We start from the raw sequence: 18,736 nt of genomic DNA, 5'->3' as shown, positions 1-18,736 counted from the left end.
CCACCTGTGCAAATCTGTGAAGGGATGAAATACTTTTTGTCAAGGGACTACTAAACTAAAATGATAGCATAATACACACACACACACACACACACACACACACACAAACACACACATGCAACCAAACCCAAATGCCTTATGATGAAGCCTGAAACCACTGGCAAACTTCTGGTCATGTGTAAATTATTTTACTTTTTACAATGATCAGTTCAAAACTCAAGTGTTGCTAAAGAAATTGGGTGGGCTCTTCATTCTCTCTTTACTTGAGTTCCACTGACGTTCTGCTGGTGTTAGAGGGTTAGCTGTTCGTTAGCTCTTTGCTAGCTGGTCCTGAGCAACTGGTTTTATTTTTTTATTCTATGCATCATATGAGCTATTTAATTGATTACTCATATTAAACATTTGCTGAATGCCAAGTGTCCTTTTAGATACAGGCATACCTCATTTTATTAGGCTGCATTTTTTAAAAAATTGAGCTTTGCTGATGTTATTTTTTTTGTTTTGTTTTGTTTCTTGTTTTGTTTTGTGTTTTTTTGTTTTTTTTTTTTTTTTACAAATGGAAGGTTTGTGGCAACCCTGCATCGATCAAGTCTATTGGTGCCATTTTTCCAACAGTATTTGCTCACTTGGTGTCTCTGTGTTACAGTGACAATTTGAAAATTCTCACAATATTTCAGACTTTTAAAATTGTATTTGTTATGGTGATCTGTGATGTTACTTTTGTAGTTGTTTGATGTGCAATGAACCGTGCCCATATAAGATAGCGGACTTAATCAATACTTGTTGTGTGTGTTCTCAGTGCCACACAGACTGGCTGTTCTCCATCTCTCTCCCTTTCCTTGGGCCTCCCTATGCCCTGAGACACAACAATAGTGAAGTTGGGCCAATTAATAGCCCTACAATGGCCTCTAAGTGTTCCAGTGAAAAGAAAGGTCACATGTCTCTTACTTTAAATCAAGAGCTAGAGATGGCTAAGCTCAGTGAGGGAGGCATGTCAAAAGCTGAGATAGGTCGAAAGCCAAACTTCTTGTGCAGAACAGTTAGCCAAGTTGTGAATGCCCAGGAAAAATTCTTGAAGGGATTTAAAAGTGCTACTCCAGTGAACACAGGAATGGTCAGAAAGCAAAACAGCCTATTGCCGATATGGAGAAAGTTGGAGAGGTCTGGATAGAAGATCAAACAAGCCACAAGAGTCCGTCAAGCCAAATCCAGAGCAAGGCCCTAAATCTTTTCAATTCTGTGGAGGCTGAGAGAGGCGAGGAAGCTGTAGAAGAAAAGTGTGAAGTTAGCAGAGGCTGGTTCATGAGGTTTAAGGAAAGAAGCCATCTCCATAACATAAAAGGGCAAGTTGAGGCAGCAAGTGCTGATGTAGAAGCTGCAGCAAGTTCTCTAGAAGATCCAGCTAAGACCATTAATGGAAGTAACTACACTAAACAGTGGAGATGGAACAGCCTTCTATTGGAAGAAGATGCCATCAAGGACTCTCATAGCTAGAGAGGAGAAGTCAGTGCCTGGCTTCAAAGCTTCAAAGGACAGGCTGACTCTCTTGTTAGGGGTTAATGCAGCTGGTGACTTGAAGTTGAAGCCAATGCTCATTGACCATTCCAAAAATCCTAGGTCCCAAAATGCTGAATCTACTCTGCCTGTGCTCTAAAAAGGGAACATCAAAGCCTGGATGATGGCACATCTGTTTATAACATGGTTTACTGAATATTCTAAGCCCATTCTTGAGACCTACTGCTCAGAAAAAAAAAAATTCCTTCCAAAATATGACTGCTCATCGACAATGCACCTGGTCACCCAAGAGCTCTGATGGAGATGGACAACAAGGTTAATGCTATTTTCATGCCTGTTAACGCAGCATCCATTCTGCAGCTCATGGATCCAAGAGTAATTCCAACTTTTTTCCAGATCTTATTGTTTTAGAAATACATTTTGTAAGGTAAGGTAGTGATTCCTCTGATGAATCTGGGCACAGTCAATGGAAAATTTTCTGGAAAGGATTCATCATTCTAGACACCCACCATTAAGAATGTCCATGATTCATGGAAAGAGGTCAAAATATCAACATTAACAGGAATTTGAAAGCAGTTGATCACAGCCCTCATGGATGATTTTGAGGGGTTCAAGACTTCAGTGATGAAAATAACCACAGATGTGGTGGAAATGAGAGAACTAGGATTAGAAGTGGAGCCTGAAGATGGGACTGAATTGCTGCAATTTCAGGATAAAAATTTAATGGGTGAGGAGTTGCTTCTTGTGGGTGAGCAAAGAAAGTGGTTTCTTGAGATGGAATCTGCTCCTGGTGAAGATGCTGTGAAGATTGTTGAAAGGACAATAAAGGATTTAGAATATCACATAAACTTGATAAGAGCAGTGGCAAAGTTTGAGAAGATTGACTCCAATTTTGAAGGAAGTTGTACCATAGGTAAAAAGCTATCACACAGCATTGCTACAGAAACATCGTTTGTGAAAGGAAGAGTCAGTCGATGCAGCAAACTTCATTGTTGTCTTATTTTAAGAAGTTGTCACAGCCACCTCAGCCTTCAGCATCCACCACCCTGATTGGTCAGCAGCCATCAACATCAAGGCAAGACCCTCCACGGGCAAAAAGACTGCAACTTGCTGAAAGTTCAGATGATGGTTAACATTTTTTAGCAATCAAGTATTTTTTAATTAAGGTATCTACATTGCTTTTTTAGACATAATGCTCTTGCATACTTAATAGACTACAGTGTACTGTAAACATAACTTTTATATGTACTGGGAATCCAAAAAAATTCATGTGACTTGCTTTATGGCGGTGGTCTGGAGCGGAATATCTTTGAGGTATGCCTGTACTTGACTTGTGTAGTTTGTAACTAAGGGATACCTATCATCATTCTCATTTTATAAAGGAGGAAACTGAGACCTAGAAGGTTCAGTGACTTGCCCTCAAGGCCATAGAGCTGATTAGAGCTGGGAATCAGATGTAGGTTTCTCTGATTGCGAGGTCTTCCATGGCGTTGATAAGGCTTCTTGGATCAAGTTTCTTCTATATTCGCTGCTAGGTTGCTAAACCCAAATTCTTAGCCTATTTCTAGCCAGTGTACAGGGTCTGATGAAGTGTGTTGAATTAAATTCTGTCCTCCTTTTATTTTCACTACTCTTACTTCCCTATTTCCCTATTGTAACATTATTATATTCTTTGTATTACTATATAGATGATGGATTGTCTTAAGATTTTTTTTTGCAAGATATTTAGGGAATGTAATAGCAAATGGGAAGGAACTATCTACATAAATAAATGACAATCTAGACCCAATAATTGTTAATAGTTTTCCACAGAGTCCTGAAATCTAGCATGTTTCCCATTTCTTCGCTACCTTTCTCTCTTTCCCCCACCTCCTTTTTTTTTTTTTTTTTTTTTACTTGTAAAAGCCTAAAGCTACTGCCACACTTTTGGCTACATGGAAATTATTATTGCTATTAGTTATTTTAAGTAGGCTCCATGCTTAGTGTGGGGCCCTATGTGGAGCTTGAGCTGAAACCAAGAGTCGGATGCTCAACTGACTGAGCCACCCAGGCGTCCCTAGTTTTCTTTTTTAATTCATTGACTCAAACTCAAATATTGCTAAAGAAGTGTTTGGGAGCTTTTCCCATTCTTTATTCTGGTGTCATTGAAATTCAGCCAACTTTGGTTATAAGAAGTCCAACAGTTTTATAACACATTGTTTTCCCAGGGAAAGTAGCAAATGAAACACATTATGTGAAGCTAGTGAAAAATATAGTTTTATGTCTTTGTTGAGGAAGAGAAAATGACCACCTTGGTCACTGTTGGCCCTTTCCTTTAACCAAACACATTCTCTGAGCCTGGAGACAGATTTAAATCCTTGAGGCTGTTGAAACAGCCTCAAGTCCTTCCTGAGTAATAAGACAGTTATGTCCACCAGTGTTTGGGAGATCAAAGCCTTAGCCCACGGGCAGTTCCAGTCAAAATGATGCTTCCTGCTAGTTTTACCAGTGGGCGCATGGGATGTGTTTAGTTGGTGCAATGGGGGACTTGTTATTTTTAAAGTTTTGTTATGTTATTATGTATTAGGAAAAGTGCAATCAACACATTAATTCTGCTATTTTAGGGATCTGATTCCTTAGTGTAAAATTTAAAATTTAAAAAATGAGTTGATTTTTGAGACAATAATAAGTAATCATGTTGGTGGCAACACACCAGGAGAAACTTATTAAGGTGATAGGCTAAGAACTAATGTCTTGGGAACCTTGAGTGAGGACAGTCATTCATGGAGAAATAGGGGATGACGGATGCAAACTGTTGGTTGCCTAGAAATTCTGCTATGACTGAGAATACAGTGCATTGGAAGGTCTTTGATGCCTTTCTAGAAGCCCTTCTTCACCTTTTGCGACTTTGCTGTGGCCATTTTGCACTAATAAAGGTCACTTTGATTTCTATTGTTAGTTGATGGGTGTTCTGCTTATCAGCTTCTCTATATTGCAATAAACTCCCTTTTTGTCTCTCAGATCGTAGCTTTTCAATTTGAGCACCAGTCTTCAAGATTTTGCTTGCGTATACTCTAACTGAATTTTGAACATTAAAAAATAAGGATCTAACATTTTTCATTATCATTTTAAATAGTTGCCAAAGATTTAGTTACTGGTATTTTTAAATATTGCTTATAAATATCACTCATTTGAAAGACTCCAATGGAGTATAATCCAACAAAATTATGACCCATTTAAGAAAAAAAAATTACATGAACAGTTTCTTCTATGTCAGTCAAAAATCTGACACCATTGCTTCTTCTCCTAAAACTTTACTCAGTGGTCTGCTGATTCCTTTTGTATCGGTCATGTTAAAATTCCCATTAATAGAGGAACACATTGGGTTGGCCAGACCTAATCCTGTTGATGTGGTAGAGCTCTAAACAGGGCCACTTAGTAGGCCACTGGTCCTCAGAGCTGCTCACCAGGCTGTGGTCAGGTGGGGTCATCTGTAAAAACCATGGCAACCTATGTGTTTGAAACCTGTCTGGAGCAGATTGAAGTAGAACCAGAAGGACTACCACAATAGCCAAAGATCTGAAATTGAAAACGTCTGTAAGAATTACCCAACCAAATTTACCCTGCTCAGATAGTAATGGATTCTGGATTTATTCTTTGTTTGCCTTCCACATTGTGTCTTGGACATAGAAAATGCCTCGTAAGTATTTTCTGGTTGGCTATCTTTATATATTATCTGTTAAATCGCCACAGCTTAGAAGGGATCATAGTGGCATCTTGTGTTGTGATTTGGCATGCATAAACCAAAAGGGATCCCCCTACACTTCTCCAGATGTTTGGACTGTAAGAGCTTTGATCTGCTTTCCCAAACAGAGTTTGAGAAATTAAGCTGTCCACGCTCTGAATAAAGAAGGAAGCAGGGGAAGAGGAGGAGGAGGACAAGGAGGAGGACGAGGAGGAGAGAGAAAGAAGAAATGGAGCCAACATTTTTTCAGTTAAGACATTTTGAACTGCAAGTGAGATTACCCAACAAGAGTGGCGTACACAGTAAGAAGGTTGTTATCTCACATGGAAGGAAGTCTGGAGCCAGAGCAGTTCTAGGGTTGGTTTAGTTACAGAATGATGTCACCAAAGGTGCTTTCCAGCCCTTTGCTCCGCCGTCCTCAGCCTTTCAGTGTTATCTCCTCTTGTGGCTGCAAGAAGGCTGCAGCGGATGCAGGTATCACGCACAGACAGGACAACACAAAAGGAGGAAGAAAAGTGTTGTTTGCTTCACTAAGTATCTTTTTATTAGCAAGGAAAAGACCCCAAAGCATATTCTCTCTCAGTTCCCATTGGCTAAGGCTGGGTCACGTGTCCATGCCCAAACCAGTCTTTGCAAAAAGAATGAGAGAGGGGCCCATGAAGCAAAAGATCACATAATTCCTGAACAAAGTAGAGTTGTAATAGCAAGAAAAGAGGCGAAAATGCCTAATGGATTAGACATCAACACTGTCTGCCACATTATAACATCAGATTGGTCTGTCTGCTTCCCATCTTGCTTTCTGTGGATTTTCCTTTAGGGATCTACTTCTTTGGACACCTTCCTCACTGTGTAGTAGTTATGGAATTTGGGTATGCTCCAAGGTTAGACTCTGTTATGGGTCAGTCAGCAGTATTTTATCCCGTTGCCTCAATGAATGATTCTGAGTGTGGCTATACTTAGGCCATGGCCATTAGCATGGCCATAAGGACTGGTTTGGGTGGATCTGATCAGAACAAAACACAAATCTGGCTATGGAAATCAATAGTTGCCTCTTTCTCCCACATTTGAGCGAGCTTGCAAGTAGTTGTGGTTGCTCCTGGCAGCCATTTTGATCACGGAAGCAGTTTACCGTGAGATGAAGTCAATATGGACTGTGGAACAACCAGGAGAATCACAGAAATTGAGTTTGACCCATGAGAGAACTGTGCCTAATTCTATTCTATCTCTGGATTTTTACATGAATCAATACATCGATGTTATTTGTTAAGCCAGTTTGAATTTTAAAATAAATACTTGCTGAATAATACACTTAAAGAAAACCCTGATTATAGCTTTTATTGATTTAAAACTCTTTAATGTCTCTCCATTGTTCTCAAGATAAAGTCTAGAATATCTAGTCCCATCCCAACCTCTGCTTGAGCCTTACATTTCACTGCCTTGAAATATATATATATTTAAGATTTATTTATTTATTTTATAGAGAGTGAGAGAGAACACAAGCAGGAGGGGCAGAGGGAGAGAGAGAATCCAAGCAGATTCCCCGCTGAGCATGCAGCCTGTCACAGGCTCAATCTCATGACCTTGAGATTAGGATCGGAGCTGAAACCAACAAGAGTTGGTCGCCTAACCACTGGACCACCCAGGTGCCCCTCACTGCCTTGTAATATTTTTATTTCCCAGGTTATGTGGTCGTCTGCCATTTGCAGATCTTCGCACACCTTACTTTCTTTGCCTGGAATACCCAGTCACACTTTTTTCCTGACTAGTACCTACTTGTCTGTGGCAAATACTGTTGCTGGTTGCTTAAAATCATCCCCTAGAGGAAAGGCCTCTAAAGTAAAAGTAAGAGTAGAGGATACCTCTATATCTCCTATCTCTTTAACCACACCCCCTGTCCTTAACAGCTAATTTACTAAAGAACTGCCTTTTGAAAAGAAGATCACAACTTCCCATGGATTCTTGAATGGAGAAGCCTACCTTAACTCTCAAGAGCCCCGTTGGCAAACATCTTTGTATCTAGTGGCCAAAACTGACCTGGAGTTTCTTCATATATTATTCAACTGTTGGTTCAAAACTTTTACCGAGTGTAAAGTACACAATCTCATCAGCTAACTGGCTCTTGCCTTTCAAGAGCTCAACTCTTCTGCATCTGAACTCAACCCCTGAATATTTAAATTTTAATTGTTGCCTTTTTTGATTACTAGTGTATTATCTGGTAAAATGTCTTTGCGTGCTTGTATGTATTGTGTCGTGTTTTATGGGTATTGAAAAAACTTGGTATTTATTTATAAAATCCATAGTAACTACGGACTAAGGTAACTTAAAAGGAAAACACAAAATACCTTCTTGTATAAAGGGTTATTCTGTTCTGCTCTGTTGTAAGTAACATGCAGAGGAGAAAGAGGAAGAAGCAACAGTTGCTGGCAATGTTAGAGCACTGAGTGACATGCTGAGTCACCGCAGAGAATAGAATTTGCAAAGTAATGATTCACCTCTAGGAGCTTATTGGGTATAACTGCTCTGCCCTGAGTATCCCTGGAAAACTGACCAACAGCATTTGTTGACCCATTTTATAGTAACCCAGAGTTACCTTAAGTATTCTATTTTGTAATCCCTCTATGGAAAACCTATAGAATCAAGACATATACTAGTCTCAATTGTGGAAGAGCAAAACCTGAAGTATTTCTGCAGTTTCTGGTCTGGTAAATGTGTCACGCAGTTTATTTTTCAAAAAGTGACACATAAAACACTTAATTCAATTTAACAACAAGGTTTGGCTTCTAGGCGGTTTCTTGTGTGTGACTTCCACAGGTTTTCTTAGGTTGACTAAGAGCATTTGTAAGGAGTATCATATGAATTAATGATGGTTGTGCACAGAAAATTAAGTGTTACCTTCCTATTTATGCTGCTATATCCCTTGGTGCAAATCCCAACGGAAGACCTACTTCTCCATGAACAATTCCTAGCAGAATATCCTTCCAGTTCCATGATACTAGAGAGAGAACTTAAAACATATGAGAGGGGGAAAAAAAGCACATTTGGGCTTTTCACTCTTTATTACCTTGGTGATATGGTCACACACTCTTTTTTTCAAAGCTGTAAAGCTTTTACTGCAATGAAAATCCTTCCTGCCAGGTTGCCCAGCAACAGCTAAACCGTAGTAAATGAGGACTATTTCACACTGTTACAAAGACAATCCCTTGTGGAATGAGATGGTACTCTTAAGAATCCTCTATTTCATGTGTTTATTGAGATTAGTAGCTTCAGCCTGTTCTGGTTTATTGTGAGGCAGAAGGCCTTGGGTTAGTCCTGTCTGGTCTCTATCTCTGATTTGATGGGTGAAGACACATATGGGGTGCTTGCTTAATGTCACCTTGGGAGCAAAACTGGGAAGAGGGACACGTTTGTCTGCAAAGCCAGCTCCATTTTAATCTGTGATTTCTTCTCGAAATTAATTTTTAATTACACCGTGATACATGAATATGTTCTCCTTATAAAAATGGAATGATATGATGAGTCTGAGTTTCCCTTGACCACTCTTTTCAAGCTAACTCATTCCCAGAGGTCACCGTTATTATCAGGGCATTGAGGATCTATCTGAGAATATTTCCTATGTATTCACATACGTGTATATGCACATGTACGGGTTAAGGGACATGGTTTTGTGTGTGTATATATGTGTTTGCTTTACAGAAAGGAAGATCATACTATGTGTTTTGTTTAGTCACTTGCTTTTTTCAATCAACACTATTTCTGGGAGATCTTTTATATACATACTATTCCTTTTAATACCTGTGTATATTCCTTGGTTTGGCATACACACAATAGTTCACTTAGCCCTTCTGCCCTTAGTGAACAGGGATGTTGTTTCCAGTTTCCTTTTACTTTCCCACCTCCTGGAATTGGCCAGTTCTTCCTACCCTTGGGCTACCGGGGTCCATGCATTGTCCCCATGATGCCAAGTAGTACTCACTGAGCCCACCGGGCCACCTTCTGTCATGTAAAGTTTCCTTTTCATTTATTGAGAGACAAGTGCCAAGTTCAACTACCTTGTTCTGGAGTCTTCCTCCATTTCAGAACTCGGGATGACTCCCTGCTACTTGCAACAGTAGTTCTCAAACTTCCCAGTTGTGTTTGTGCTTCTGAACTTCGCTTATTTTGTTTTCTCTGCTTCGATTTCCTTTTTCATTCTCCCCTTTTAGCCCTCAGTTCCACCTGGCAGATTTCTACTCATCACTCAAGGCCCAGTTTAAATGTCACTTTCTGCACAGTCTCCCTCTGCTCTCTCCCTGACCTTCCCTTTTTACTTGTTTTTTAAATTCCATTACTAATAAAATGTATGCTTTGGTACACACACACACACACACACGCACACTCATGTACACACATTTTTTACATTCAGTTATACAGGGTCCCCAGGTATGGTTGTTAAGGCTGTGTACTGCACGGGACTGTGGGGCGTCGTTCACATTAATAATGGTTGCATATTTATTTTGTAATATGTTTATTTGAGGGGCACCTGGGTGGCTCAGTTGGTTAAGTGACTGACTCTTGAATTCGACCTGGGTCATGATGTTGGGGTTGTGGAACTGAACCCCATGCCAGGCTCTGTGTTGAGTGTGGAGCCTGCTTGGGATTCTCTCTCTCCTTCTCTCTCTGCCTTCCCACCATGCACGTACCTGATCTCTCTCTCTCTAAAATAAATAAATAAAATCTTAAAAAAAAATCTTTATTTGAATTATTGTGTTTTGACCACAGCTCAATTTATTTACCTTTCTAAGGTAATAATTTTAGGCACTCCACTGTGTTTTTATCCTTCAGCTTTGCGGGGGGGGGGGGTGTTAATAATAACTGATATGTGTATAACACTTCACATAATTACAAGGCATATTCACATATAATGATAATAATAGTTTCCATTTTAGTCTTTTTATTAAGTGTCTCTCATATGCTAGGCATCTCTCAAGAAGATTTTTTACATGCATTCATTATTTCATTTAAACATCATAAGTACTGGGGCGCCTGGGTGGCGCAGTAGGTTAAGCGACCGACTCTTGGTTTCGGCTCAGGTCGTGATCCCAGGGTCCTGAGATTGAGCCCTGAGTCAGGCTGCACGCTCAGTGCGGTCTGCTTCAGATTCTCTCTCCTTCTCCCTCTGCCCCTCCCCACCCCCTGCACTCCTCTCACACACACACACACACACACACACACACACACTCTCTCTCTCTCTCTCGCAAATAAATAAATAAATCTTAAAAATAAAAATCATAATTACATGCAAAAATAGATATCATTAGGGGCGCCTGGGTGGCTCAGTCGTTAAGCGTCTGCCTTCGGCTCAGGTCATGATCCCAGCGTCCTGGGATCGAGCCCCACATCGGGCTCTCTGCTCCGCGGGAAGCCTGCTTCTCCTTCTCCCACTCCCCCTGCTTGTGTTCCCTCTCTCGCTGTGTCTCTCTCTGTCAAATAAATAAATAAAATCTTAAAAAAAAAAATAGATATCATTAGTTCCACTGAACGGTGAGGGAAGCTAAGGGACAGTGAGATTGAGTGACTTGCCCAAGGCCATTACCACTAAGTGCAAGCGCTGTCTATGTCCCTACTCCTTGACCCGCCATGACCCATTTTATCGAGGAGGAAACAGAAGCTCAGAGTGGTTAAGAGCCTTATCTTTACCTTGTAACTCAAAAGCTCATATGCTTTGCTCTATTGCATATTAGCCCTTAGATTATCTTTTTTTTTTTAATTTTTATTTTTTTTAAAGATTTTTTTTAAAATTTATTTATTTGGCAGAGAGATAGCACAAGTAGGCAGAGTGGCAGGCAAAGGGAAAGGGAGAAGCAGGCTCTCTGCTGAGCAGGGAGCCCGATGCAGGGCTCGATCCCAGGCCCCTGGGATCATGACCTGAGCCAAAGGCAGCCGCTTAACTGACTGAGCCACCCAGGCGCCCCTAGCCCTTAGATTGTCTTAATTAAAACCAAAATGCTCTAATTGCAGTTTTTTTTTAATTAACTGTGAATTTTTGGTAAAACTTAACGATAAAACCACACCTTGCAGACGAAAAGATTGGAGTTGAGAAAGTTTTAGTGACTGGCCCAACATATATCTAGTAAATGGCTAGGCTGGGATCTGCACCCAGGGATTCTGACTTCAAATGCCTGACAACATCTTACAATCAGGTTATGGACTGCAGATGGCCCCACTTCCCCCCGGGCCTCACCACCGTGTCACTCCAGAGCTGGTGTCTCCATCAACAGCCAGCAGCCCACATCACCACCCCCAAGGACATGATCCCTTTTGAACTTCAGGTGATAAAAGCAGAGATACATAGAGCTGTTCACCTGACTAGAATGCCAAGGGCGCCTAGCTGGCTGAGCGTCATCTGGGAAAGCTGGAACCTGCTGGGAGAGGGGGCGGGGATCTGAGTGGCACATGGCGGAGCTCCCTGGACCCCGAGGAGAGGCAGGGCGCTATCTGTGCTTGTAGATTCTGGCCGGGGCTGATACCTTTGCATTTGTTCTGAGAGGGATGAGACAGTGCTGTCTTGACAGGCGGGGCACCAGAAGCTGCTAAGTCAGTGCTGCTGTGTCCCTGGGGGTGGGGGCTTCAGGGGGGTCACTCAGCTCCCCGCTCTGCCTCACTTGCCCGTTGGCTGGTTCGCCAGGGCTTTGGGAATATTGCAAGGAATGCATGTGTGGAGCAAGGGAGAGTAAGACTAGTTTTGAAGGAGGTCGTATCAGTTAGAGAATGATGGCCCGTTTGCAGTGAGAGAAGTCCCAGTTTTGGAATGCAAGCCTGCTCCATTTGGAAGCCCAAGCTGTTTTCCTCATATCCCTGCACCTGACTCACCGCTAACTTCCCAACTGGGCATTTCTTTTGAGCCCCTCACGTCACAGAGCAGGGCTGCAGTGATGAGCTCCCACTTGAAGGCCACAAGCCCTGGTCTGAGGCCTCAGAAGGCCATACTCTCGGCCCTTGGTGTACTGCCCTTTAGACAGGCTTAATACGGGAACCCAAATTGATTGCTTTTTGAATTTGTTGTTTTGTTAATTTCATATAAAACAGCAACTGATCATGGGCTCATTAACTGGTTGCGGGCAAGTCACGGAGGCTCAGGGCATGAGGTTGGGACTTACTGTTCTGCCGCCCAGCCGAGCAGGAGGCAGGCATGAGGCCCGCAGGTGGGAGAGCAGTCCAGTGTCTGGGGTGGGCTTGAGTAACGCAGTGGGCTTTGCGGTTCTGTGCAGGATGTGCAATCAGGAGGGGGTATGAATCGGTGGTCAGTCCATGTTTCCCACCGAGGGAGCTTTTCATTTTAAACCTATTTTCTTGGCATGGCTCCCTGTTCCTTTGCTTCCCGGTGTCCCTGCTCTGCATCCGCGAGCTGTTGCCTGCTAACCCAGCATCTGAGCATCTGGCTGCCACCACGGGGATCCCGGCCTCCTCTCTGGAACAGGCGGGCTTGAGGGCAGTTCCTGCCCGGGGCACAGGCACTGTGGAGAGCGAAAAATGCCCAAGGTTTTGCAGCTCATGTGACCCAAGCATCCAACTATTGGAAACACGGGAGAGCTGGGAAGACAATCGCGACAATGTGGCGAACACAAAAAACAAGAAACAAGAAGCAAAACACACACACAAAAAAACCAAACAAAAGGACAAGCAACAACAACAACAACAACAAAAACCCAAATGAAAGAACCAGAGCTGAGGTGAGGGATGGAATAATACCTGCGCTGGGGCACATGCAAAGGCGTGAACCGGGGACAAGCGGGGCAGGGCAGAGGCATGGCAATCACCACGGGAGGCGCAACTTCTAGACACTGGTGATTCTGAGGTCGGGGAGGCGGTAGGACAGCCGTCTGGAAGGGAAAGGAGTCTCCAGGGAGAAGAGGTTCTGGAGTGCAGCCGCTACCTGTGAGGGGAAGGGCGAGACTGTGCGGTCAGACGGTCAGAGTCAATGTCTGTGGGAGACGGGCACCACTGGGTGATGCTGAGTCTGGTTCTCGCAGCACTGTTGACCGTTACCATTGGCCACAGAGCTGACAGTCTGTGGTGGGAAGTGTCTGTCACATGCTCACACCAGCCCAGGTGGGTCAAGAATTGACAACATCCAGGGCGCCTGGGTGGCTCAGTTGGTTAAGCGACTGCCTTCAGCTCAGGTCATGATCCTGGAGTCCCAGGATCGAGTCCCGCATCGGGCTCCCTGCTCGGCAGGGAGTCTGCTTCTCCCTCTGACCCTCCTCCCTCTCATGCTCTCTGTCTCTCATTCTCTCTCTCTCAAATAAATAAATAAAATCTTTAAAAAAAAAAAAAAAGAATTGACAACATCCATTAGGAATTAGGTCCAGCCGAGGGTCAGGGTGAGCTCTGTTTTCTGCCTGTACTTCTTGATTCCTGCCTCATTGCTAAGCTGACGTTTAGGTACGTTCTCATGCTGACCAGTTTCTGTAGGTCTTCCAATCACCAAAGTAGGACTTAGGACCCACAGATCTGAGCCTTCTTTCTGACTCCCTCAGTGCTCACTTGGACATCTCTGAAATAGCTGTGGAAAATTCACAATTGATTGGTGGCTCATGTGGCCCTAGAAAGCATTTCTTAACTCTCAATATGATTGTACCAATGGACTAGGAATGTTCCCCTGTGCTTATGCTACTAAGATGACTTAAGTCATGCCAACTTCTCAATTAACAATCAGAAAGTGTACTGTGGACCTGGTGAAAAATCATATGTCAAAGGTGCTTTGTCACAGGCAGAAATGAATTTGGGGAAAAGTAGATTTGATGCTCAAAGTGCACTCCCAGCCTGGGTTTATTTACACTCAAATTCCTCAATATCTGCTAACAAAGATGTCTCTTCCCAATAGGAATGCCAGACTGCAGAGAGATTTCCCCTAGGAGCCTTACACATCTGGATTAGAAATTTAAAAAAAAAATCATCCAGTTACTTCTGTATAGTTGGAAGTTTAGCAGAATATAGCCGTAAGAATAAAGCTATATAGCTTTGTCCCTTCCAGCTCAGAGGTCTTCCCATTTTACCAGGCTGCACCCCAGGTCAATTAAATCAGAGTCTCTGGGGAGACCTCAGCATCAGTAACTTTGCAAAAGTTCTCTAGGGGATCCCAGTGTGCAATCAAGGCTAGCGCCCACTGCTGTAAGAGTGAGCCGTGCTCTCTAAGGCCACCTTATAAAATTGAAACCAGGTCACAGGTGTGATGGGATATAGATGCTCTCAACCCTTAGCATGACCAGAGCTACTTGGCAGGGCGGTGTTACCTGCGGCCTCAAACCTCCTCCCCTAGGTTGCTGAGGAACATGACCATTTTCCATGTGACACAGGCTGAGAGCACCTGGTGGTTTAAAATCAATTCTTCCATTTACAGAAAGTCGGCACGAGTGCCATGTAGCCAACAGCAGTCAATGTAAGCCGACCTTTGGGCCAACCCTGTAAACTGGCAGCTTCCAACATACAGCACCTGCGATGTGTGTGTTTCATTTCTCTCTCCCTCCCTCCCTCTCTCCCTCATCTGTCTGTGTCCCGACTGTCTGCCTGCCTGCCTACCTGTCATTCAATTTACTTATTTATATTATGTTCCCAACAGTTTTTAAAAAAGGAGTCCTTGGAAAATATTATTACTAATCTTTAATAAGTAGAAGACATTAATGAGTGGTTGTTTAGGTTCCTGCTCCTCTGGATTTATTTACCCGGTCTCATATTCTGGAATTCCCTTATGTGTGCACTTCTTGCATCACAGGATTTACTTACCTGGTGTCTCACGGGAATCCCCTTATCCACATTTCCCTGTTTCCGTACCTTTCCCATTCTTCACGGCCCACTACCAGTGCTGTCTTCTTGGCACAGCCCTGCCATCAGAAATAGAATCTCGTGCATTTCTGAGCATTGCAGCCCAGGTCTTAAAGCATCTGTCACTCCACCCAGCAAGCAGGTGGTTGTCTGTAGATAGGTCTTATCTCCTGGTGGTGGATGTTATTGGTGGCCTATCAACCTCCCACTCACCTTGTAACAGATTGTATTTTCCAAAAAGAAGTTGCAACAATAATTCCAGTCTCCTATATTCTTCCAGAATCTTGCCATGGAACCATCAAGATGTGGAGTTTATGTTCCCTTCCCTTGAACCTGGGTGGGTCTTTGTGACTTCCTGCGCTAACAGATGTGACAAAAGTGAGGCGAAGTTAGAAAAGGCTACAAAGCATCCCCCTGACTCTATCTTAGGACATGTACCTCCAGAGCCCTGAGTTGCTGTATAGGAAATCCAGCGACTTGCAAGCTGCCTGCTGGAGAGATGATGCAGAGGCCTGACAGAGATAAACAGAGATGCTGCCGAGCCCCCTGGCGATCTTCAAGGAGCCCCTCCTCCAGTTGATGCCATATGCAGCAGAGATGAGTTGTCCCTGCTGAGTCTTGCCCAAATTGCAGACTTGTAAGCTAAAGAAGATGATTATCAAGATCGTTTTTAGGCCACCAGGTTTTGGGTGGTTTGCTATGCTAATAAGCAACCAGAGCATTACTCTTCCTCCTTCTTAACACAATTTCAGTGTTGTTCAGCTCTCTAGCCCTTTCCCACCAGCTCGTGTGCCCGATTTAGAGGGAGCTGGCCCCATCCCCAGTTCTGCGGGTAGCTCTGTTTGGGTTAAGGGGATTCCTGTCCACTTGTAAGTGATTGTTTCAGGATTCAATTCAGGCCCAAGTACAAGAGGAGAGGTTTGTTGAGGATTTCTTGGTTTGTTCTTTTCTCTTTTCTGGGAAAACTTCTGGAAGTTACTTTTTCCCTCTCTTTTTAGATTTTTGTTATGTGCAGACATGAGGTCCAGAACCACTATACCAATATGATTACTAGCCTGAGATGAGTCTCCCTCACCAAGAAAAGCAGAGGCCAAAAGAATCACGGAGGAACGGAGCCAGAGACACTGGACTATACCATTCCTGAAGCCCACCCAACCGCAGAACTTCCCAATACATGAGTGTATCATTAAGGTCAGGTTTTGCTGAGAGTCATGCATTCCTAAAGTAACAATGATTTAAACAGGATAGAGACTTAACTCTTTTTCATGTAAAAGTCTGTAGGAATGCAGGTCAGGGCCAGTGTGGTGACCACATTCTATGAAGGAGTCAGGGACCCAGGATTCCTCCAGATCATCAGCCCACTATCTCCAGGATATGACCCTTATCGTTAAGGTTCAAGATAATGGCATCTGTTTTCCAGGCGGCTCTAGGGAGGAAGGCATAAGGAAGAAGAAGACAGAGTGTTATGTACCATCTGTCTCTTAGGGAAGATTCTTAGATGTTGCCAGCTACACTTCTGCTTCTATCTTTTTGGCTAAAACTTAGTGTGAAGGAGGCTGGGAAAGTAGTTTTTATTCTGGGTAGCCAAACTCTTCGGTAATAATAGGGGATATATGACTATGGGATATTAGGGGACAACTCAGTCTTTGACACAGTGAGGCAATAAACTTCTTTACCATTTAAGATGAGTTTATATTGGATTTTCCGTTAACTTGTAGCCAAAGACATCTTGACTGACACACCCTCTTTCTAGTGTGTAATCTAGAATACTCTTTTATTGCCAGTCTGTCTACTCAGAAGTTCAAGTCTGGGTGACCTCAAATTAATAGACAGGAAGAGTCTCTCATCTTAAATCTTCTAAGGGAGATGATGTCATAGCACAAGGAACAGTCTAAGTCCAGGGATGGAAATATCTTTCGTATTGAATGCCAACCTCATCACACTAACCCTGCAGGAGGACAAATCCACATTCTGTTTTGTTTGCTGTTATAACCCAGCACCTATTCCAATGCCTGGCACAGGGTAGGTGTTCAATAAATAGCTGTTGACTAAGTGAATGCCTAGATGAATTCTGATAGGTTGACATAGATTGCCTAAGGAGCAGTGTTGAGGAGGATTCCAGGGCTTCATCTTGGCTGAGCTCAAGATGGGGGATGCCAGGTTATCTGCCATCACTGGGGATTGATGAAGAAATACCTCAGGTGATTCTTAAGAGCAGGGATCTGTTATGCATCTTACACATTTTATGCATATCTATTTTCAATTAAAAACTATCTTTTCCCATAAAATTACATTTTTTTCCGCATAAGAAAACCTGCCACAGTAACTTGCACGTGGTAGGAATCAATCAATATTTGTTAAGTATTAGTCATGTTTTCCAAAAACAGTGCTCTGCAGTCAGTGGGCACTCAATCAACTGCCCACTGATTGATGTGTTTTAATTAAACATTTCTACATATGCCTTCACATCTATTTACCCCGATTAGCACCTTTTTAACCTAAAAAAGAAATATAATCAGTATATCACAACTTGTAGGTGATGTTAAAGGAGCAGCAAACACTAGTGAAGGACTCGAACCATAAAAAACCTACGTGAAGATGGTTTTTGTTTACTTTCAAGGAAAATAATTCAAAGTGCATATTAAGCTCTAGGAGCAATGACAAGAACAAGAATGTCAAAGTAGTCACGGTAATAATGGGAAGCTAATGAGACACATGTGTGCAATGTGATCTCCCAGTGGGCTGTTTGGGATGGAATGCCTCATGAAGAAGGGAGGGCCAGTCCTTCTCTAAGAATCTTCTAGGTGCCGGTGCATTTAGAACACTAGGTCCAGTTTTCAGACTTATGTGCTCCATCCTCAAAAGAGGCCCATGTACGTGGAATAAAAAGAGAAATGCACAGAAATACAAATGGTTAATAATAGCCAGCGTGTGTTTATGTGTTGGACCCTGCTCTAGTCACTTCATATTTGTGCTTAATTTAGGGCTTATAACAAGCCCATGAGGTGGCTACTACTACTTTAAGGAACCAGGTATTGATTTGTGATTAGAAATGTAAGGGGAACCTTGTGCATAGCTCAGCTGAGAAGGATCAAGAAAGAAGTCAGAGTTGTTGACTCTAGAATACACTGCAATTAGTTAAGAACAAACCATGGTCACTGGTATTTGACTTAGAACATGGAGAAAAGAAATGTACCTCCGAAAAGGAACTCAGGCTGCGTGCTGAAAACAGCATTGTAATGAGAGTGGGACAGTCCAGATTGGTCCTCGGGGTTGTGCCCTTCTGAGACGTTGGGCAGCATTAGCACGGACAGAATGGGCACTTTCTGTGGGTGTTTTTTTATTCAGTAGTAATCACACATAGGATACGGAACTCTTGGCAGAAAAATGGTAGAGGAGATATTGGTACAAGGGAGATATTCCTGGAGGAAATATCTTTGTGATCTTTCTAACCCTTAGAGTTTATACATTTTTAGATTAGAATATACCCAATCGCAGACATTTTATTAAAAAGTCACCATTTCTTCTTCTTTTTCTCCTTCCCTTCTATGCTTTCTTCCTTAAGAAGAATTAGATTACTGTGCCATGAGCTGGAACATTAGATAAATGCGCTGTTGCCATCTCTTCCACTTTATGACTTTTGTGGCCTGTGAATTACTAGACTGTTATAGGAAAGTTGACTCGGATGATATCTTA

At 42.7% G+C, this 18,736-nt stretch overlaps 1 pseudogene; it reads left to right on the top strand.

Moving 5' to 3' along the window:
* Positions 1 to 901: 901 nt before the first annotated feature.
* On the top strand, positions 902 to 2,648 carry LOC116643259 (annotated as a pseudogene).
* The last annotated feature ends 16,088 nt before the right edge of the window (positions 2,649 to 18,736 follow it).

Source organism: Phoca vitulina, unplaced genomic scaffold (assembly GCF_004348235.1).
Source record: "Phoca vitulina isolate PV1807 unplaced genomic scaffold, GSC_HSeal_1.0 scaffold25, whole genome shotgun sequence".
Classification (NCBI taxonomy): Eukaryota; Metazoa; Chordata; class Mammalia; order Carnivora; family Phocidae; genus Phoca; species Phoca vitulina.
This window is presented reverse-complemented; position numbering and strand designations above follow the sequence as displayed.